At 40.7% G+C, this 25,151-nt stretch overlaps 1 long non-coding RNA gene across 4 annotated transcripts; it reads left to right on the top strand.

Moving 5' to 3' along the window:
- Positions 1–243: 243 nt before the first annotated feature.
- LOC141626609 (uncharacterized) lies at positions 244–4,145 on the top strand. 4 transcript variants are annotated; one of them, XR_012536204.1, is made up of 6 exons: positions 244–497; positions 585–979; positions 2,495–2,683; positions 3,313–3,384; positions 3,843–3,968; positions 4,071–4,145. It is a non-coding gene; the product is annotated as an uncharacterized LOC141626609 (long non-coding RNA). The 4 variants fall into 4 exon arrangements; XR_012536205.1 differs by adding an exon at positions 3,528–3,655 and having other exon boundaries at positions 244–979; XR_012536203.1 differs by having other exon boundaries at positions 244–979.
- The last annotated feature ends 21,006 nt before the right edge of the window (positions 4,146–25,151 follow it).

Below are 25,151 nucleotides of genomic sequence, written 5' to 3'. Positions count from 1 at the left end.
TGGCGTTGGCGGCAGCAGGTGAGGATAAGTGATTATAGAGGAGAGAGGAGAGTGGAGGGAGGTCGGGGGTGGGGTTGGGAATAAGAAAGGAAAAGGGTGAAGTTTGTTGAGTTTTGCGTGAGATAGACTAACAGTGTATACGAGTCTTAGTTCGTATGGTTCGTATTGAAACTTGGTTCGCACCTGACCCCGCCCCTATATATAGGCGAGATCCCGTACGAACTTGAGTTTAGTACAAACCGTACGAACTAACTTAAAAAACACAATTTCTGACTTTCCTTCTCACGTCCTTTTTCAATCACATATTCAGAGTTTCAGACACCACGCTTACCATCCCTCGCCCTAATCTACCACCACCACCATCACCGGCTGCAATAGCCTAGACGACCGCCGGAGTCGGCTCTCTCCTACACCAGCGACGCTGACCACGCCAATAAGCCACTCTTTTTTTCAATCGCTTCCTTCACCGGAGACCTCGCATGGATTTACCGACAATGGTGACGAAGACCACTTTTTGACTCTAAATTTCCCGATTACATCGCCTGCATAGTTAGTTTTATGAAATTCTACTTCCTTTTTTGTAGATCTAGCACTCAGAAGAAATTTTGAAGTATGGTGACGCGGTGGTTTAGTTGTGGGTACGGTTCCTTCACCGGCCTCGTTGAGGGGTTGGTGTTAATGGTTCATGGGTGAAGTTATTGGACGGTGTTGCGTGGTGGGTCAGGTGTTAGTTGTGGGTACGGTTGGTCAGTGGTGGTTGCATAATATATGACCGTAGATACACAAGCCAGTACTACAAGATACACAAATCCACTTGTGTATCTGGAGTATTAATTCATGATACCGCATGACTGCGTTGACGGGAACGTATCAAATAGCATTTTGGGTTGCAAGTTGTTCCTTCTGGATGCAAGTTGTTGCATTCTCAAGCTTGGACACAAGAGAACTGTTAGATGTTGCAAATTAGGAAAATCAACAGGTAAACGATGATCGATTATATTTATCATCTTATTCAAATGAATTAGCTTCAGTGATTGTAGTTCCGGAAAAAGAACATTGGTTTGTACAGTTCTGAGATCTGCAATTCCTGATTCTTCATTGCTGATCATTACCTCTATTCCATCACAATTTGTCTTTATCTGCCCACAGAATTCATTCTTGAGATGTTTTAGACTAAATTTTCCATAATGTTGTCAACCTAGGGGAGGCTTTGATATGCATAGTTTAGAGTAGCCACTTTACAGGAAGAAGTCTGTAGTTTTTGTTACTGTCAGTATGACTACAGTTGCAGGTTTATACCTTGCATACTCTATTGATTTCAATATTCCAATGTTTCATTTATTATTACGTTAATACAATATAATCTTAGTTACTCCCTCCACTCAATTCATTGTCATACATTTATTCAATAAATGCGAGTCAAATTCTGAACAAATGTATGAAAATTAAATAGGCAGACGGAGTACTATATTTCCGTTCAATTATCCTTGTATATTATTTATCTATAATATTTTGAAAAAAATAAATGAAATTATTACCCTTATCTATTTCTTATATAGACCGTAAATAGTAGAGCATTTTAACATGTCGTATGTTCTAGTATCTAAGAAGTGATGAATTTTGTTCTGTTTAAATTGAGAATTCCTAATTAAACAATTAAATCTACATGTTTGTAGTAGTTTCGGATGCAAAGACTATAATCAAACTAATGAGTGTATCTAGCATTCTAAAGAAGTGTATCTAGCATTCTAAAGAAGAGTATCTAGCATTCTATAGATATGTATCTAGCAAGGTAAAGAAGTGTATCTAACAAGGTAAATGAGTGTATCTAGAAATCTAAAGGATTGTATCTAGCATTCTAGAATGTCATAGATGTGTTTTTAGAAAGGTATAAGAGTGTATATAGGTTGCGAGAGATATGCATCTAGCAAGCTAAATGAGTGTATCAAGCAATATAAAGAAGTGTATCTACAGAAATTTGAAAATGTATCTACGCTAGAGAAGCGTATTCCTTACTACTTTAGGGCAATACCAGTGATTCAAATAGCTAATGATTCTAGAAACCAGAGTTTGAAGGAAACCCTATATGGGGATAGCCTAAGGCTTCAACAAATCCTAGCTGATTTTCTTTCAAACTCTGTGAATTTTACACCTGCTGGAGGTCACATCGGAATTACTGTTCACTTAGCAAAGGATAATATAGGAGACTCTGTGCAGCTTGCAAATTTGGAATTCAGGTAATGAATCACAATTCACATAAGAATGATAATACTTGTATAATTATTTGATTTAAAAGGCCTAGTGAGTAGTGAACATAGTCTATCCGGAAGTATCTACATTCTACCATCATCGAGTTTTGGTAAGGCCATATTACAATAAGCTATGATAAAAATATGGGGAGGTTTTTGAAGCTGTAAGGCCATACTGCGGTAAGTTATGACCAAGTGGTTGTTTTCTGAGTAAAATAGGACTGATTGTGAGCATGTCGTTTCAGGATAATGCACACAGGTGGAGGGATATCGGAAGAATTGCTAAGCCAAATGTTTGAGAGTCGAGAAAATGAAACAGAAGAGGGGATAAGTTTGCTAATAAGCAGAAAACTAGTGAAGCTAATGAATGGAGAAATCCAGTACTTGAAAATGTATCTATGCTAGAGAAGCGTATTCCTTACTACTTTAGCAAGGTATACCTGCACCACCTCACGTGCAAATACCAGTGAACATTTAGTGCTTCAAGGATTACTTGTATTTTCAAGACTAAAACAGATGTTATGCTTATATTACTCTTTTCAAGTTCCTTTCTCAAATCGCAAATAAATACAGGCTAATTTCTATTTAGTCTTGCTTAAGACGGTCTTAAGCTAAGACCTCTCACAACGCCTTTTATATTTTAACATTATTTAAATTGGTTTCGAGTGTCGTCTTAACTTGGGAGTTAAGACAGTCTTAAACAAGAGTTTGTGATTTCTGTTTATTGAGTCAACTAATGTGTTCCAAAGCAAAAGATGGTGGCATTCTAAAGAAAACAAATACTACTACCTACGTCCTAAATCCTAATGAATAGTTATCTATTGTCTGTTTTTGTGACGGAAAATTTAAACATACGTAACTATTAATTAGGACGGAGTGGGTAACATTATGATACCTTCAGAAGAAAGGCATTGCAAGCCTTTTTCTCAATTGCTTCAGCTATTCTTTTCGGATTAGTTACTTAAGGGTCCGGAATACCTTAAAATTGGTTCAGGGGACCAATTAATTGATGTGATTTGAAATTATATGATACTGATGCTGCCTAAATTTTATTGATGAGCAGGCTAGAAGTCATTTGACAGATAGGTTGAGGGCTTGGTAAATATCAGTAAATTGCGTTATATATAATATTCAGGTCAGATTGGTTTTCTTTTTCGTTCATCTTTCTTTTATGTGTGGAAATTTGGTGTCAATTCATGGAGTTTATTCACATTATATTTGCATATGCACAACGAGCACACCAGTAAAAACATTACTTGTGCACATTCTTTTGTGCAGAGGACATTCTAATAAATATCTCCAGATTAACAAAGTATTTCTTCGAAATTAAAAGTTAACTACTTGTATCTAAGGTACTACATAATTCCCCTGATCTTGTGAACCGAGGGATGAAAATGGCAGCTAAGGTACTACATAATTCCCCTGATCTCATCATTTTGTAATGATTCATCGCTTTCTGGATGCTAAATGAAATAGATGTGGTTGGGTAGTTCATTTATGTATGCTTTTGGGTTTTGTCTCTATTTCTATACAGTTATTTGTATTGCTTATTGTTTTGTAAATTTATAGTAAACTATTATTAATTTTATGCAGTCATCAAGCTATGGGAAGGTGCTAGTTCTTGATGGCATTTGTATGCAGTAGAGAGAGAAGGATGAATGTGCATATCAGAAGATAACAAATCATCTTACCCTTTGTTCCATTGAATCTACTAAAAATGTGAGTGTTGATGTTTAAATGGCTCTTTCTTTATATATGTCCTTAGAGGAAACTCATGTTTCTCAAGTACTTTCTGAGTTTCTGTTCTGCATTTTTCCGAAGGTTCTCAAGGTGAGTCTTTTTTTGGCCATTGGGGCGTATCCATCTGGCTATTCGTGCAGGTATGTGTGGCACTTCTTGTAACACACCTATATCCAGAGGAGCCTTAACTAGGCCTTCCTTAGCATATAAGGGCATTACCATCTCGGTTACCCGAGGACAGTAATAATCAAATGTCGATAAAAGAACTATTATGATACATTACAAGTGATTTAAACCAACTGACGATATAAAAGATACAACTCAATGTCTATCCACTAATGCTATCAAACCTCGTGAAGACTCATCCCTGCCCGGACACCAGCTATCAACGACATCAACACCTGTTAAGACAGACTGCTCACCATAAGGGATCACGGCAGACACATAAAACAACAAGACAACCACACAAGGTCAGTACTGAGATAAGATACATCAATGCCAACAACACCTAAGAATCCAATACAACACAATCAGTCACACACAAGCACGCCCACACCGATCAATCTCCGTCACCGACTGTCCACTGGACCAGCCTTACCAGTGGGGGACCGCAGCCGTACCCACCAAATCTTCGCTCATCATACCGAGCGATAACCCTGTCCCATTAATGTGCACATCCCCTTCCGTGGCGGGTTCCACGAAGGGCAAAACTTGTAACACTACGGATTTTTATAAGTTAAGTACTCGACCGAGTAGTGCCTACTCGGCCGAGTAATGTTAAAAGTGTATTCTGTTTGGCTTCTGCCGAGGAATACTCGGCCGAGTATGAGGAATACTCGACCGAGTAGAGGATACTCGACCGAGTAGAGGATACTCGGCCGAGTATGCTCTATACTCGACCGAGTACCCGGTCCGTCGAGTATTATTTTTGCGGATTTTATTTGGGAATGGTTAGGGCGTTATATATTACGATAAACGATTTCTATTTACAATTTACAAAACCTAAAACATCCTACGACGCTCTAATCATCTCTGAATCTCTCCTTTGGGTGATCATAGCAATTGTATTCTTTCCTTTGATTCATCTTCGGTAAGTCCCCATCCTTATATTCAATGATTGATATTTAGGGTTTGTCTTTGATCATGAATTGGGGGAAATGGGGTTTTGCAGTTAGTGATTGGAACTATGTGATTGTTGTTGTAGGTGACGATGTGGTATTTGTTATGCATTTGTATGGTTGATTGCAGCGTAAGCGGATTGCGAAAAGGTAGGGTTTCCCTACTCAGTTTACTGTTCTTTGTAAGACATGTTTGTTGTGATTATTGTTATCTGTTGATCATCGGAGTATGGAGATTGTTGTGACGATGTTGGTGTGAGGGGATTGAGATGGCTGTGATGTCATGTGATTGTGATTGTGGTGGAGTCACTTGCGGGAGTGGCTTCACACCCTAGTTCGCCCTCCGTGGAACCCGCCACGGGAGGGGATGTGCACATTAAGGGACAGGGATTGTTAGTCGCTCGTTGATGAGCTGGACTAGGTGGGGATGGGTGCGGTCACCCATCAGCGGCGAGGATTACATTGCGATGGGTAATGTCTGGCGGGGCTACACACTTCGGTGTGTAGTCGATTCGTGTGAGATCGATGGTTGGTTGTCTTGTTGTTGTCTTATATTGATTGAGTAGAACTGACCCCGTGTTGTTGTTTTGTAAAACCTGCGGTGATCCATTCGGGGATGGTGAGCAGATTGTGACAGGTAATGCAGATGTTTAGCTATGGGACAGTCATGGGGAGTCATCACGTCAAGTCTAGCTTCCGTTGTTATGAGTTTAGATGTCTTGGATTTCATTTGTATTGAGACATTGTACGTTTATTTTGAGTTGTGCGAGATAATGTAATCTTTAACTTTTATACTTTAATAAATGTTGTTTGGAATTTGTAACTTTGATATACTAACCTCGGGAAACCGAGATGGTAACAGCCTTTCATGCTAGGGTAGTCCTTGGCAAGGTACCTTGGTATGAGGGGGTGTTACAAAGTGGTATCAGAGCCGACGATTCCGGCACCTAAAACTAATGAACTCAATGAACTTAGAGAGTCAAAATAAAATGAACCCGGGGAGAGTTGTTTGGAGCTACCGCAAAGACTTGGGAGACGTCCCGAAGTCGCACTATGGCCCTCACAATCTCAAGCCGGTCACCAGGGGGAATTTGTTGTGAGTCTTTTCGTTGCGTGTGTGTGGCATGTGGAACTTGAATGGTTGAATCATGTGAATGGAAGTGAGATGTGTGGAAACATGTGTAAGACGTGGTGAAACTTGTTGAAACGGATTTGGTATGAAATATGTTGGCATGTTAAATGTTTATTATGTGGCTTTCAAAAGGGTAGTGATACATGCGTATATAATCATGATGATGTTAATGTTGGTTGTTGGTAGTAGCATGTGATTAAGGTCTTCCGTCTATGCATATGAATATTGTGTTTAATTTTGATGTGGGTATGGTAAACGTTCACATATGTACTGGTTTTTAGAAGTATTGGGTTGTTATTATTTGTTTTATGCATGTTTAAGTTGTTTTGTTAAGGAATTTTGAGTTGTATACAAACCGATGTTTGGAAGGGTTGTCTTAAAACTGTCATAAGTCGAGTTCTAGAAATGATATTGCTGTGATTCCAAGTTGAGGTGATAGCTTGTCCACTTACGATTCTAACGATAGGTCACACGCCCAGATTGACCAAGTAACGAGTGAGATATGACTGTTTTACGAAAACTGGACGGTCTTTGAGAATCTGGCGATACTCGACCGAGTAGTCCCTACTCGGCCGAGTGTCTTTTATACTCGACCGAGTATTCCATATTCGGCCGAGTAATCTCTCCGTGATAATACTGTTTAGCGTGCGGAGTCGTGGACTCGGCCGAGTAGTCTTATACTCGACCGAGTAAGGTCTACTCGGCCGAGTATTCCCAATACTCGACCGAGTAATCCTTCGCGGCAATTGAGTTGCTTACGGAGTCGAAAACTCGACCTAGTAATATAGTTACTCGACCGAGTACCTTGTACTCGACCTAGTATGTTATGTACTCGACCGAGTACCTCGTTGGGCGGCCACTTTGAGTCGGTGGCTATGTTTTTACTCTTGTTTTGAGCCGGTGGCTATGTTTTTCATTGTTTTGAGTCGTAGGGTATATACACATGTATGTTTTGAGTCTTAACGCATTCTTTTATATGTGAGACGGTCTTGATACGTAAGTTACCGGAAGGTATGACATGGAGAATGATGGCTTATGAGGGATATGTGTTGGGTAAGGAAGACATGTGTTAATGTGGTTGTGAAGGATAGTGGAAAAAGAAAAGGGAAGAATGATGAGCTAATCGAGGTAAAGAGCATGTTTTGTGAGATACGATGAGTGATATAGTCGTGTATTGAGTAGTATAAAAGTAAGTGTGACATTTCGGGATGTGTAAGGACTTATAGAGGGAGACGGTTAGCATTGTGTTGCTTAAGGATATATGTAATGAAAGGTTTCTTTAGAGGGATGGAGAAGAGGGGTATATAGTGAACTTAGATAGAGTTATGTCGCGACGTAGATTTGTAGATAGTGACCAAGTTTGGGAATTTGGAATTTTCACGATGTGAGTCTAATGAGTAATTCTTTGGGCAACTAACGGTATGAGATGAATTTTGGTTTCCTAGTGATGTAAAAAGGGAGATGCAATTGTTTGAACTTTAAACGTTGATTTTATGGATAGATTAGTGACAATTGGGAGTTATAGTATAATGAGAGAAGACCCATGGTAAGAAAGAGTGAGACGATATCGACATAAAATAATGGGATTTGAGTTTGGAGCAATGTGAAGGTAACCGGAGCACTAGAGAGTTAGATAGAAATAATGAAGAGTTGAATTATTAAGGGAGTTTGTCGAGGGTAAAAGAAAAGAATAAGGGGAGTAAAACTAGGAACATGTTCCTTTGAGGATATGTGATATAAAAGTAAGGAATCGTAGAGATGTATGATACTATCATGAGGATTTGAGTTTACGATTATATAGAAGTTCCAGGACAACATGATAATCATGAATTTCGAGGAATTAAAGAAAGCAAAAGTTGGGTAAAGAATTTGCACGATATGAGATTTTGGTGGTGAGTCGGGTGACGATACAATTACGGATGGAATTGGAAATAGTGTTGAGGTAATTTTTGTTGATATATTTGATGTTTGTTGTTTGGGATGAGAACCAAAGGGAGGAAAAGGGATTGTTATATTAAGAAGTGATAGTAAGAGAGTAGTCACATGAAAAATGTTGGTGTCATAGTATTGTCACTAGTGGTTGAGGATGATGTTATTTTGGGGAAGTTAGTTGTTCTAATGAGGTTGATTTTGTGAAGGTGATTAATGTTTGGTTATGAGGGAGTTTAAGGTATGGATATATGAGGTATTCGTTGGTAGTTGGGTACAGATAATATGGCTACGTTCGCCGGGTGGTGATAATTGTGTGTAAACGAAGATATGTTATGAAGGGCACGAGTTAAGTCGGATAAGATATATTCATTGTCAAGTGGTAACTTACGTGATCGGGATTGACTAGTTGGATGTGATTATGGGTCTATGATGTGTATAAATGTTTGTGTGAGGTTCGACCTCACGAGAAATGTAGGGTGTGATAGTCTTTAAGTTGTTATATGAATGGTTGTGATAGATGTTGGGTACGACAATCTAATGGAATGAGGTTCAAAAGGTAATAATTCGGTTGATCTGGCATGGATAGTTAAAATCGTATGTGTATTGATGATACATGTTTATTCCGTGAAAAGGTATGGATGATAGGCATGAGATTCTTGTATGTTTATTCCGTATAATATGTTGTGTTATAATCTAGTAAAACGGTTTTGAAAGAGTTTTCTTGTTCGAAATGTCATACTGAGTCAGTGTTTATGGGAATTATATGTGGGTGTGATGTTTATCGATGTGGGTATTGTGCCTCGGGTGGTGATCCAAGGCACGGTACTTTGTGTTGTGATGCGGGCATTTTTCGCGACTGCCATGTGTGCTTTATTCTTTGGCGGTGTTCGAAGCCGTCACGGTTGTGGTGGAGTATACGGGCGGTTACGATTTGAGTTTTGAAAGTACAGACCGGTTATGCATAGATTGTTGTTTTATTCTTGTTGTTTCTTGTGAATTTCGGTTAGACATGTAGACCGTTGTTTTGTTTGTTGATGTTTCTTACGAGTTTCGGTTTGGGAATTAGGGTAGAGTATGATATGAAAGAGAGTTGTATATGTTTTCGTTGTTATCATGGTATAGTGATATTCCGTTGATGGGACACAGTTGTGATAGGCTGTTACAGTAATTTTGATCTTGTTCTAGATGAGGCTTTCGTAGAACATGTGTGGTATAATGATCTGATATATGCAGATGGTTCATAATCCTTTGTTGAGACAGTGAGTGTAGGGTGTTGGGTATTTAGGGTCGTGTTAAGTTATGTATGAGTCTTGCGGTAATGAAAGAAAGGAACTTGAGGATCTAGTGTGAGTGTATGTAACAAGTGTGGATCGTGAATTATGCTTTTGGCGATAAGAGTTTTATATAGTTTATATAGAGAGGTATGTCGTGTTGCGGTAATGTGGAAGAGTTAGAGTGTTTGTTATGATCAGGATTGTGTGGCATTGGTTAGATGGAGTGCAGAATGAGTTGAGGTATGAGAACTGTTTAAGTAAGAGAGCCTTGGATATAGTAAGTGTTAGATTATAAGTGGGTATCTTTCACATGTGGTGGTGTTGAAAATAATGAGAGGTATAGCTAAAGATCTAGTATTAGTGAGTTACGAGGACGTAACATGTGTCTTAAGAGGAGTAGGATGCGGCAAAGAGCGTTTGAGGGTTGTGCATGTCGTAATATTATGCTTGTAGTAGTTCGATGTTTAGGAGTGTGAGAATTTTTGATAGTGTTGATAAAAGTGGATGATGATATTTATGAGTTCGAGAGTTTTGGCAGCTGGATGATGATGTGGATGAGTGTGAGTAAACTTCGAGGACGAAGTTCCTTTTTAAGAGTGGTAGAATGTAACATTCCGTTTTGATGATTGATCTTCTTTTGTGGATTGAGTGCTATTGAGTGTTATGGAAGTAATACAAGGTTGGCAACATTATATTGTGGTTATTGGGTAATGTTATGGAGTCAGTATTGAGAGCCTATGCTATAGTTGAGACGATATCGTGAGCTATGTTGTGGAAGGAAGAGTGGTTTGTGGAGTTGGTGTTAAGTGTCCATGTTTTATAGGTTGGGTTGGAACTTCGCGGTCGTGTTTCGTTTTGTTTGTTGTTTTGCTTTGAGTCGGGATAATGATTTTGTGGTGACTTGTATAGTTCCTTGGTGTTGTTATATGTGGTTGGTATAGTCTTGTGGCGTAGTGTTGTGCTTTGTTTTATAGTAGAGTGTGAACTTCGGGACGAAGTTCTTTTTAAGGGGGGAAGATTGTAACACTACGGATTTTTATAAGTTAAGTACTCGACCGAGTAGTGCCTACTCGGCCGAGTAATGTTAAAAGTGTATTCTGTTTGGAAAGCCGAGGAATACTCGGCCGAGTATGAGGAATACTCGACCGAGTAGAGGATACTCGACCGAGTAGAGGATACTCGGCCGAGTATGCTCTATACTCGACCGAGTACCCGGTCCGTCGAGTATTATTTCTGCAGTTTTATTTGGGAATGGTTAGGGCGTTATATATTACGATAAACAGTTTCTATTTACAATTTACAAAACCTAAAACATCCTACGACGCTCTAATCATCTCTGAATCTCTCCTTTGGGTGATCATAGCAATTGTATTCTTTCCTTTGATTCATCTTCGGTAAGTCCCCATCCTTATATTCAATGATTGATATTTAGGGTTTGTCTTTGATCATGAATTGGGGGAAATGGGTTTTGCAGTTAGTGATTGGAACTATGTGATTGTTGTTGTAGGTGACGATGTGGTATTTGTTATGCATTTGTATGGTTGATTGCAGCGTAAGCGGATTGCGAAAAGGTAGGGTTTCCCTACTCAGTTTACTGTTCTTTGTAAGACATGTTTGTTGTGATTATTGTTATCTGTTGATCATCGGAGTATGGAGATTGTTGTGACGATGTTGGTGTGAGGGGATTGAGATGGCTGTGATGTCATGTGATTGTGATTGTGGTGGAGTCACTTGCGGGAGTGGCTTCACACCCTAGTTCGCCCTCCGTGGAACCCGCCACGGGAGGGGATGTGCACATTAAGGGACAGGGATTGTTAGTCGCTCGTTGATGAGCTGGACTAGGTGGGGATGGGCTGCGGTCACCCATCGGGCGAGGATTACCTGTTGCGATGGGTAATCTGGCGGGGCTACACACTTCGGTGTGTAGTCGATTTCTTGTGTGAGATCGATGGTCAAATTTGGTTGTCTTGTTGTTGTCTTATATTGATTGAGTAGAAGCCCGACCCCGTGTTGTTGTTTTGTAAAACTGCGGTGATCCATTCGGGGATGGTGAGCGGTGTGTGACAGTAATGCGAGATGTTTAGCTATGGGACGGTCATGGGAGTCATCACGTCAAGTCTAGCTTCCGTTGTTATGAGTTTAGATGTCTTGGATTTCATTTGTATTGAGACATTGTACGTTTATTTTGAGTTGGTCTGAGATAATGTAATCTTTAACTTTTATACTTTAATAAATGTTGTTTGGAATTTGTAACTTTGATATACTAACCTCGGGAAACCGAGATGGTAACAGCCTTTCATGCTAGGGTAGTCCTTGGCAAGGTACCTTGGTATGAGGGGGTGTTACAAAACTAGGGCGTGAAGCCACTCCCGCAAGTGACTCCACTCAGCCGAGAACGCATCTCGAGAACCAGAGACAAACAATCAGCAATCACAATACAACATCAACAACCGTCTGAATCAATCAACAATCACTAACTACAGCACAATCACCACACATTATGTAATTAATACTGAGTAGGGAAACCCTACCTTTAAGCAACTGCAACCAATCCACGCCAACATACGACATATCCAGCAATCAAGCAAAGCCTATAACCACAACACAATCATCTATTACTATCAAGCAAACCCTAATTGTAAAGACAAGGATACGGATGATGATGACAACATACCTACAAGGAGAAACCCGGCAAAAGACCGCTACCCCGACTCAAGCTATGCTCTCTTAAGGCACAAGGACCTTCAAAAGGCTTCCATGGAGGTTTTATGGTGAAGGGAAGGGAAAGGGGCGACTAGAGGATAGAAGGAATGAGGCGGAAATGATTTCCATATTTAACGAAACGCGATTAAAAACCATCGCTGAAAACCCGATACTCGATCGAGTACCCCACATACTCGATCGAGTGACCCCCTAATCGATCGAGTAACCACGCTACTCGATCGAGTAGCCTCTACTCTATCGAGTACCACTCATAACTCATAATGGCACGCACTTCTAAGAACTATTCCCGCTCCCAAGGTCAGTCAACGCTGGTCAAAGGGTCCCTAAAAGGGCGGTTATTACAGTTTTCCTCCCTTAAAAAGAACTTCGTCCCCGAAGTTCAACTCACCTAACTCAACGCACAAGACACGGGAAAACACGACATCACTATTCTTCCGACACAAATCACCTACTCCCCTGAAACACCATCCCCCATGTCATCATCATCATTATCTAACGTTCCAAATATATGTATATGTATATCGGCTCTTACAAACTATCGTCTAAAACACCGACCTTGCAATGCAAACCAACACCAACAACGATCGCCGTCATATTACGGGATTACTCCATTCACTAGTAACAACTATCAATACGAAACATATCTCATATCAACTTCATGCCGCACGACTATACCACTATGTTACTCAACAACGCAATTCTACCACGACACATTGCACCACAACTATCTCTTCACGACCAACTTTTAAACATGCTATCAATTTTCACTTCAACGTATGAATTACTCGACGAACTAAAGTAACTAATTACAACTTCATACAATCAATGTGGCCAAGGTAAAAGAAAACTTTGCAACTAATCAACAAGACATTATAAACGAACAACAACATAGTCTCAAAATCAGCCTTTTTATTTTGCGACATTACTCTTCTCCTCTAAAAAGGAACTTCGTCCCCGAAGTTCACCACCAAATTCCTACACATAGTACCTATTACTTGTATCGTGACATAAATTAAAACCATATTATTTATTGTTGACATTACTCATATTACTCGTACAACTAGTCAATCACAACGATACATACAACCCTATTCGGACAACTAGTAATCGTCAAGCACGTGTAAGCATTTCATTTGAATTTGTATATATATATTGAATTCGGTGAAATATAACTTGCAGACTAAACGGATGTAAAATGAATGCAATTAGAATAATTACAACTCCACTATTCAAAGCAAATACGCCTCTAAAACTAGGCACGACTTCCAACATATGAATTGAACGGTCCGAACATGTTACTACTCACTAATAATCATGTTAAACATCAAACATGCAATTATATAACAATTAAACAATTTTAATTTTTCAGAAGTTCCTGTAACAGTGCAACTCGATCGAGTATGTAGTGGTACTCGATCGAGTGCCCTGCTACTCGATCGAGTGTCTTGGCTACTCGATCGAGTAGCCTTGAGATCAGAATGCATCAGTTCTGTCATACCTGTAGCTACTCGACCGAGTATAGGGTACTCTGTCGAGTACCTACAGGTCAAACTCCTTAAAAAACCTGTCATAAACCACATTTATATACATAAAATCGTCACATAACTTGAGTCGGAATGACCTCCCGACTCACAGAATCCTGCAACAAAGTCATACAAGTAAATCCGGCCTTATGGTCAAGCATACAAATCCGCAAATAAAAGTTCTAACAACCGACAACTACCAACATCCAACATCACGATCATAACTAGGATAAAGAAATAGGAGTATCACTCCTGCTGCTGCTGCTCCTCCTCCATCACCTCATCACCACCATCATCGCCTCCCGAAGTCCTCGCTCCCGATGACCCAATACCTGCATCAACTCCCGCTCCATTTCCCGGACCTACGTGCCATGGGGTCAAACCACCGTAGGGAAAAGACTGAGGCGTCTCCCAAGCTGACTGATCCACCCCGTAAGAGTAGAAAACCCCACTATAGTCCCCAACACCACTCCACCAAACCGGATGCGGTCCCTCGGTCCCAATCCTCTGAGTGTACGCCATCTCGTGCATATTCCTGAGTGTCAAGGTAGATGACACTCTATCTGCCAAGTAACTCGATCGCGTCTCCGGGGTGTCAAGGTAGGGGTAGCACGGAAAAGGGTGTTGCTGTGGTGGTGCTACCGGCCGTGGTCTGGTCTCAGCGGTCCTCTCTCTCACTCTACGGGGTCCTCTCCCCAACCTAGGCCTCACCTCCGCTACCATCGCATTCTCCCCCTTCCTCGGCTCGGGCATTACCTCGAGAATCGTGTCATTGATGAGGTAGGTCTGCAACTGGCGGGGCATGTCATCATCCTCCTCCTCCTCGTCGGAGTCAACAGCTGTCACCACCGGCTCTAACGGCTCGGTCGGTGGAAGGTGCTCAGGAGCCGGGATCCCCATCCAACTCATCCCCCACACTCTCCAGGCTAGGCTACCGTCGGCCAAAGTTCTCAACCATTTCAGGTCGAGATAGTAGTCATGGTCCATCGTAGGCACCGGTGTAGCCAGAGGCACATACTCCGAAGAAGCCTCAAAGGAGGTTAGCTTTTCAGCTAACCGAGTGGCGATAGCGCCACAACTCAGGTACCGGGAAGAGGCAGTAGCCATCAAAGCAAGGCTAGCGCAGACGATAGCAGGAGCATTAAAGACCACTTTCCTGGCCCGCTCCAGGTTGAGGTAGGACATCAGAAGCAACACCTCATGGTTGTTCAGTTTACTGATATCCGGTCTATCATAAAGCAGGTTCGAGAGAGAACGGAGGAAGATCCTCAATGTGACATGCTGAACATCATTAATCAGCATGTTGCTTGAGGTGGGAGCTGGTTTCCCCGTAAGACAAGGCATTAGGCGGCAGACACCGCACTCAGCAGGGATATCGGTGATAGAGTCCTTGGGAGGCTTGGCCAACCCAAGGTGAGAAGCAAAAAGGTCCATAGTAAGCAAGAAACTGGTGTTCATCAACCGAAACTCAACGGTCTGGGCAGCTGGGTCATAGCTAAAGGAGCTCATAAACTCCAAAGTAAGAAAAGGGTAGGAATTTTTCCTCAGCCTATACAACCCCGTAAAACCCAAAGTCTCGAATATGTGACGGACATCCGTCTCTATTCCCAAATCAGTCAGAAGTGTGGTATCCACACACCTCGTTGGCCTCATTTTGCGTTTTTGCAAACCTACAAAACGCTCCCTTTGTTTGAAATCTACAATCACAATCGAAGGGTATTCCGGTACCGCGGGCACCACGGGTCCACTCCCCTCCCCAATCTCAGGTTGTGTCACCCTTCCCCGTTTACTCTGACGGGTCCCTACGTTCGGTCTCGGCATCTGTTTCAGCATATAACTTAAACAAATTTGTATAGGCATGTGAAGCACATAATTCATACATTTGAACTTTGAATGCGAAGCTAAGTACACACGTCACCAACGAAATCCCAATTTGATATGCAAACTCAGTTTATAGCCACTCATGTTCAATAGTTGTGAAAAGTTTATCATGGCGAACACACATACCCAACCAATTCTAACATCCTAGCATGATTCAATGTTACTCCATACACACTTTTAATAACATGTGAGGTACTTGTGCATGCTCATAGAAAAGTAATTTAGAACATATCATCATCAACTTTCGTTATTAGACACAAAACAATTCAATTAGGCTTGTCAGACGGTCTCTACAGCTGTAACAAATTTGACATATTCCCCATCAATTAACATTACCACTATCATATTGAAGTTTATCCCTTACCTAAACATTCATATTCAGCACCAAATTTCAAATATAGAAGACGAATTTCAATTTAGGGCACTTTTAAGACGGAGTTTTAAGGCAACTTTTTAAGGTGAAAATCATCAAAATTCATTCTTCCACATGATATAAACAATGTATAGTACTCAATTCCATCATCTAATCAATGTAACACAATCAAAATAATTTTTTTGATTTCATAACCCTAGAAATTTCGGCCCCCAAATTTCGTGATTTCCAATCTATTTTACAGCAATTAATCACCAACAATCAAGAAAAGAAGGCATGTGAATCATATTACAACAATTAAAAGCAATAATCTATCCATATGAATCGAAATTTTCAGATTACACCTTCATTCCAACAAATTTAAAGCAATAAAAACATGTAAATAGAGGAAAGATCATACCTTGATTAAATAGGCAAGTAAAAGAACAAAACTAACAAGCAAAAACAACCCCAAGAATCACTACCAACACAAGATGAGAAGAGCTTTTGAGAGGAATTTAGGCTTAGGGTTTCGAAATAAAGGAGATGGAATAAAAGGAATGAGAAAAGTGAGGGTTCTATGAAACCCGTAAGAACTTCTGCACTGTAGCCTACTCGATCGAGTGTCTAGGGTACTCGATCGAGTGCCCTCTACTCGATCGAGTAGGCGCTATTTCGTCGTGATCTACAAAAAATTTCCACATCCCGACGCCATAGCTTCCTAACGAGATCGAGTGAGGTCTACTCGGTCTAGTAAGCACTCGCACTCGGTCAAGTATGGTCAAGTACATGGTCAAAACTACGAAGTAGATCGAAGAATCCTGCAAAAACAATATCGCGTGTCGATTCCAAACTAAGTTCGGAATTCGGCACTAATTATCACACTCGTTCACGTATTACCATTATCACTCAAGCATACCATATCGTCTCAACAATCAAGGCTTATGTCATACTATGCTACAACAAATTACCCAACTCGGTTCACATGCTACCGAGTCATTCATAAGCATAATCACGTCATCATACCATACTTAACTTTGTCTTACCACATTACTACTAAAATCGGGTTCATATCAACATGAAACATATAATTAACATTAATTCATTCTTTCATATGTCATAAAAATATAATGTATACTCTACATAACAAATTAATCTATCATATTCCAAATCCACTCATAAGTAAATCATCTTACATGAATCGATTGTCACGCAGCGGAAAATTTCAACCAATAAACAAAGCATATACGCATTACTATATGCTATGTCTCATATTATAACTCAACAATTATTTCACTATCATATTTATAGCTATAAAAGGAATTATAACTCATATATGCTTACCGTTATTATCGACCTGAAGCAAACACTAACATGATCACTTTCATATCTCTATCAAGCAAGCTTTTATCACGTTTCTCATAACCATTCCTTAGCATATAAGGGCATTACCATCTCGGTTACCCGAGGACTGTAATAATCAAATGTCGATAAAAGAACTATTATGATACATTACAAGTGATTTAAACCAACTGACGATATGAAAGATACAACTCAATGACTATCCAGTAATGCTATCAAATCTCGTGAAGACTCATCCCAGCCCGGACACCAGCTATCAACGACATCAACACCTATTAAGACAGACTGCTCACCATAAGGGATCACGGCAGACACATAAAACAACAAGACAACCACACAAGGTCAGTACTGAGATAAGATACATCAATGCCAACAACACCTAAGAATCCAATACAACACAATCAGTCACACACAAGCACGCCCACACCGATCAATCTCCGTCACCGACTGTCCACTGGACCAGCCCTGCCAGTGGGGGACCGCAGCCGTACCCACCAAATCCCCGCTCATCATACCGAGCGATAACCCTGTCCCATTAATGTGCACATCCCCTTCCGTGGCGGGTTCCACGAAGGGCAAAACTAGGGCGTGAAGCCACTCCCGCAAGTGACTCCACTCAGCCGAGAGCGCATCTCGAGAACCAGAGACAAACAATCAGCAATCACAATACAACATCAACAACCGTCTGAATCAATCAACAATCACTAACTACAGTACAATCACCACACATTATGTAATTAATACTGAGTAGGGAAACCCTACCTTTAAGCAACTGCAACCAATCCACGCCAACATATGACATATCCAGCAATCAAGCAAAGCCTATAACCACAACACAATCATCTATTACTATCAAGCAAACCCTAATTGTAAAGACAAGGATACGGATGATGATGACAACATACTTACAAGGAGAAACCCGGCAAAAGACCACTACCCGACTCAAGATACGCTCTCTTAAGGCACAAGGACCTTCAAAAGGCTTCCATGGAGGTTTTATGGTGAAGGGAAGGGAAAGGGGCGACTAGAGGATAAAAGGAATGAGGCGGAAATGATTTGGGGATTTAACAAAACGCGATTAAAAACCCTCGCTGAAAACCCGATACTCGATCGAGTACCCCACATACTCGATCGAGTGACCCTCTACTCGATCGAGTAACCACGCTACTCGATCGAGTAGCCTCTACTCTGTCGAGTACCACTCATAACTCGTAACCCAAGATAGCTTTGGCATGCACTTCTAAGAACTATTCCCGCTCCCAAGGTCAGTCAACGCTGGTCAAAGGGTCCCTAAAAGGGCGGGTATTACACTTCCAGACTGGTCAGAAATATATGGATCCTTTAAGCATGCCAAAGTTTCAAACTCCTTTGTATATTATGGAGCCCCATTCACGACCTCTCTGAACTATGAGCCTCCATCTACTTTGACCATAAGGCATTACTCCGCGATGGACCGAATCAGGCTTCAACTGATCCAACCGATGCAATGGCACTGTTCTGCTATGATATGTGCATATTCATATGAGCAATTTAGGCATTGAGTTTTTCAGGTAGGATGCACTATCCAAATATCTTTTACATTGAAGCGCACATTAGAATTGCGGGAGAGAACTTTTTCTCCACTTGTGGTTTATTGTTGCAGGTTTTTTCGGGTTCAAAATAGCAGCCCGGATACACATGTTATTACTAATAGATACACAAAACGATATGTGTATCTAGCAATTTAATAGAGTGTAGCTAGCTAGCTAGAGGTATGTATCTAGCAACTTAAATGAATGTATCTAGCTAGTTAAAGATATGTATCTAGAAATTTAAAGAAATGTATATAAATAGCAAGAGGCATGTATTTAAGTTAAATAAGTGTATCTAGCATGTTAAAGGTTTGTATTTAGCAACTTAATGGGATCAAAGGAGAAGGACGATAACCCTTTTAGATACATTGTTTTGTGTATTCAATATTTCTAAGTTGATACTAAACAGCCTCTAACATGATAATTTTATGAAACATTAATGAGTTTCATGCACATGAAACATAAAACAAGACAGTAGATACATTAAAAAAATACAGTAGATACATTTCTTAGATATTTCAATTTTAGCTACCAGTGTGCCGCTGTAGGTCCACAATTATCACTACACGCTGCACACAACCACCGCCATAGCCACCTCATCACCACCTCGAATGCCGATAATTATGCGACACAATGCCAATATCCAACTTCATGCACTTACTTTTACCAGTGACCCCCAAATTGAACCATCATCATTCTCGTTTCCCCTTGCCTTCGACACATTTCCCCGACTCCGCCGCAACCTCTCACCACAATGATCACCATAACGACCACCTATCACCGTCGCCTTCGATCCACAATCTTAGGTCACTGACCGAGAAAACCACTGGATCTTCGGCCATTTCTATTTGCAGGTGCTCCCTTCTCTTCCCGACACTCCCCCGATAATCACCTTCACGCGCCACCATGGGGATCGATGCGACTTAACTCAGTGGCAACTCACTGTCTGACTTCAGTCGCTAAACCACATCACCAAGTGGCCAATCCATACATCTAACGAACCTAACGGGAGACCCACACCGCCATTCAACCTCCCAAAATACATGGCTGACACAGCCACCATTGACGTGAGGAGTTGTCTCAATTTGGTTTGAATGTTTTTCATTGTACTCGACCAGATTTGTGACTTTGATGATCGGAGAAGGCGAGGGCGGTGGAAATAGGTGTGGTTGACTATCGCGACTTGAAAATAAGGTGGTGTTGGTGGTGCGCCAACATGCCGACAAGGAGGATAAAGTGAAGATAAAAAAGAAAAAGAAAAAGAAACGGCTGGCGAGCGGCGACGATGGAGTAATGGAGTGCGCTGGTGAAGTTATGACAGAGTTCCGACAACATTGGTGGCCGACGGTGATGACGAGTAATGGTCGCCGGGTGGGTAAGGGTGAGAGAGGCTAGGGGTCAAGGGATTAGTTTAGGAGAGAGAGGGGGACTAGTAGTGTTTTAAGGGGTTTGTTTTTAACCTTTGATTAATATGATCAAGGGCTGAGATGGAGTTCGCACCATAATTTAGTTCATACTTAGGATCGATTATATATATATATATATATATATATATATATATATATATATATATATATATATAGATATATATATATATATATATATATATATATATATATATATATATATATATATATATATATATATATATATATATATATATATATATATATAGAGAGAGAGAGAGAGAGAGAGAGAGAGAGTGAGTGGAGTTCATGTAAGTCCCTTACATCCATCGAGTCCCTTAGTCCTTCTAAGGGCATTTGGATGAAGGGAATCAATGGGTGAGATTAGATCTCAATGAAGGGCTAGAAATGAATCTAACTAATCTCCCTCCCTAATCATTCATAATCCCTCCTCATTCTTATCATTCATTCTTTCACTCCTCTCATTCATTCATTCCAAAAAAGAAAACACCAAATCTCTCATCCTCTTTTCCTCTCATCACCAAACCACAAAAAAAAAAAAAAAAAACCAAAACAAAAATTTCAAAATACACTCCCTCACTGCCTCCCTCTTATCCCCTGAAACAACCACCCCGTATCGACCACCACCACCGTCCTTTTCCCTCTTCCTTTTCCTCCTGCCGTTCCCATCCCCTGAAACAGCCATCATACCGAACAACAACCGCCACCTACTTCCCCTACACCGACGCCTGCCACTCACGGCCCCTGACCACCACCAACCACTCCCTTCGTCCTCTTTGTCTTTACTGTCGACAGCCACCACCCCCACAACAACATTCATCCACAAAAAAAAACCCGACACCACCTGCAACAACCTCCTCACCACCACCAACATCCTCGTCACCACCTCACAACCCGGCAACCACCTTAGCACCACTTCCTCTTCTTCTCAATCTGATAGCACCTCACCATAAACCCGACACCTTCAATCAACCCCACAACTCGACACCTTCAACCAACCCGCACCTCCTTCATTACGCCTCCCTTCACCACGACATGGTCGTCCTCCTCTGACCACCGCATCCACCGTCTTCTTCTCCTCTCGTTGTAACACCCCCATACTCCAAGTGCCTTACCAGGACCACTCAGGTTTTAGGATGCTACCATCTCGGTTACCCGAGGCATGATAATCATATGACAATGAAGAAACATACTTTATTAAATAAGTTTAAAAGATTACATTACAAAACCAACTGTAAGTAAAATACAACTGTTCTCAAACTATAAACCAACTGAAAGGAATTGTTCTAATAAACACAGCGGAAGACTAAAGACTCTGATATGTGATGACTCCATCCCCTGACTAGATCCCACGCGTATCCAAGATATACCTGCAACAATCGCTCACCACCCCGAATGGATCACCACAGTTTTTAAAACATTTAAACGGGTCAGTACTAATCACACAACTTATATATATATATCAACAAGAAGATACACGGGCATGACTTAACGTCACACATACACACAACTACTCCAATCCCATCAATCTCAATCACCGATCGTCCACTGGACACCCATTGCGCGATGGGGACCGGCCGTTCCCACCTAAGCCCCGCTCATCATACCGAGCGATAACCCTGTCCCATTAATGTGCACATCCCCTTCCGTGGCGGGTTCCACGAAGGGCGAAACTAGGGCGTGAAGTCACTCCCGCAAGTGACTCCACTCAGCCGAGAACGCATCTCGAGAACCATAGACAACCAATCACAATCACAACATCAACAACCGTTTGAATCTATCAACAATGTACAATCACAATCACAGCCGTCACAATATAATCACTATATCAAACAATCAATCTCACGCATCAACAATCATCCCATTATGGGACTAATACTGAGTAGGGAATCCTACCTGGAAAGCATAATTATCAGACGGTCTCTACAGCTGTATCAAAAAGACTCTTCTACAAAACCTCCTCCTATCATACAAACATACAAACATTACCGAATCACAATCTACACAAAAACCCCCAAATCCCTAAATTAGGGTTTAACCAAATCAAAGGAAATACAATAAAAAGGGTACATAGATCTTACCCTCGACGCAAGGAACTCAACGGTACGAACAACGACAAGAACCGACCGTCTCGAACTCGGGAATTGCTAAGAATGCGATTAAGAAGATGGACTTGTTTGCTTTCTCTCTTAAACAGGAATTTAGGTTTTGTAAAAGTGGTTTAGAATAATGACGACGAAGCTTAAATACCTTAATCGCATAATTAACAAAACCCGAGAAAACTCCCCGTAAAACCGGACACTCGATCGAGTACCCAAGGCACTCGATCGAGTACCCCCATACTCGATCGAGTGCCCAAGGCACTCGATCGAGTACCCCCATACTCGATCGAGTACCTAAGGCTACTTGATAGAGTACCCCCTTACTCTATCGAGTACCTAAGGCTACTTGATAGAGTACCCTACAGGTCAGAAACTTTTCTAAAATGCAACTTACCCTTACTCGATAGAGTAAGGCCTACTCGATAGAGTACCCCAAGACTTATAAATACGGAGTATTACAGTCTTCCCTCCTTAAAAAGAACTTCGTCCCTGAAGTTCAACCCATACTCTAAAAACAACCATACTAACTCGACCAAGACACAACAACATAACTAAGAACTCAAAAACTCGACCAAACATAAAACATTAACTCTTAACACCCACTCCACCAACTATGTTTACTTCCTTAACATGACTCACGATATCGCATCCACCACATATATATCTCTCACGACACCAACTTCATACATAACCAACCACCATCCACTAACACTGCTAGCTCCATAATATCATCCACTATCAAATCCAAAATCAAGACACTCCTAGACATCAAACGGAATGTTACATTCTACCACCCTTAAAAGGAACTTCGTCCTCGAAGTTTACTCAGACTCATAACATCATCCTTCAACTGTCAACACTATATAAAATATTCCCACACTCTGAAGCATCACACTACTACAAGCACGGCCATGGCCTTTTATAAGTATTATCCACAAAATAAATCCCTCCTTTACACTACGCTAACACTCTACTTCCAATTATATTACAACATGCACCACCATGAAACTCTCTTTTATCGCCTCCTACTCCTCTTAAGATAAATGTTACGTCCTCGTAACTCACTAATACTAAATCCTAGATATATCTTTTCATAATCCTCATCACCGTCGCATGTCAAAGATATCCACCTATAATCTAAACACTCGCCATGCACCTACCCAAGGCTCACTTACTTAAACAACTCTCATACTTCACTTCTCTCGTCACACCACCTAACCTATACCACAAAATCCTTAATTTAACCCAAAACTTCACTTGTTCCCTATTACCGCAACATGACACACCTCTCTATATAAACTACATAAAACTCTTACCACCAAAAGCATAACTCACGATCCACACTTGTTACGTACACTCACACTAGATCCTCAAGTTCCTTTCTTTTATTACCGCAAGCCTCATACATAACTTAACACGACACTAATTACTCAACGCCCTACACTCCTTTGTCTCAACAAAGGATTATGAACCACCCGCATATATCGGATCATTACTACACATGTTCTACGAATCACTTGCCATTACCATGTCCACTAAAGCCTTATCTAGAACAAGATCAAAATTACTGTAACAACCTCTCACAACCGTGTCCCATCAACAGAATATCACTATACCATGACAACAACGAAAACATATTCAACTCTATTTCATATCATACTCTACCTCATTCTTAACTTAACCTGGTAAAGAAAACATCAATAAGCAAGACAACTGTCTACATATTCAACCAAAACTCACAAAGAACAACAAAGAAACAAAACAACAATCTATGTATAATGGTATGCACTTTCGAAAACTCGTATCATAATCATCCCGCCTACTCCACCACAACCGGTGACGGCATCACAACACCGCCACCAACAGCCACATCGTAGTGCGAAAATACCCGCATCACAACACTAAATATCGAGCAGGATCACCACCCGAGGCACCACAACCACATCGATAGACATCACAACTACATACAATTCCATATATCTCGACTGGAAATAACCTTTCGGACAAGAAAACTTACTCAAATCCACTTTACTCAATCACAACGCAACATATTATATGAATAAAAAGATAAGCATCTCATGAACATCATCTCTACCATTTCACGGAATACACGTGTGTTATTAATACACATAAAATTATAACTAGCCATGTCAAATTAATCAAATTATTACCTTTTTGGATATCATTCAATTAAACTACCGTGTCCAACATATATATATTACAGAACATTCATAAAACAGCTTTATAATTATCACACCATACCACTTCTTGTGAGGTCAGAACCTCACACAAACATTTACACATATCATAGACCCGTAATCACAACCAACTAGTCAATCCTGACCACGTAAGTTACCACTCAACAAAGGTTACCTGTTGTCCGAGCTTAACTCGCATGCCCCTCATCACATTCTTCCATTCGCATCACCAAAGCACCTTCGCCATACATAACCATACCGCTAACACTCATTATGAGAAACCACCTCCTAAGACTATGTCTTATACTTCCTGACAACCATACTTTTATCAATTCAGTCTTTACAAAATCAGCCTCTTTAGAATTGCCACTTTTCTAATATACCCTTACACTTAACCACTAGTCAAAGACCATAACACTACCCATCCAGGACATCAAACCTCTTCACTCATCTCTAAACATCATGATTTCTTTTCTATCTTTGGTTAACATCCCAAACAACGAACATCGAATTCATGAACAAAATTACCTCAACATTCTTCCCAATATTTTCCTTAATTGAATCAT

Source organism: Silene latifolia, chromosome Y, assembly GCF_048544455.1.
Source record: "Silene latifolia isolate original U9 population chromosome Y, ASM4854445v1, whole genome shotgun sequence".
In the NCBI taxonomy this organism is placed as follows: Eukaryota; Viridiplantae; Streptophyta; class Magnoliopsida; order Caryophyllales; family Caryophyllaceae; genus Silene; species Silene latifolia.
The sequence above is the reverse complement of the archived record's forward strand: the minus strand, read 5'-3'. Positions and strand labels throughout refer to the sequence as shown.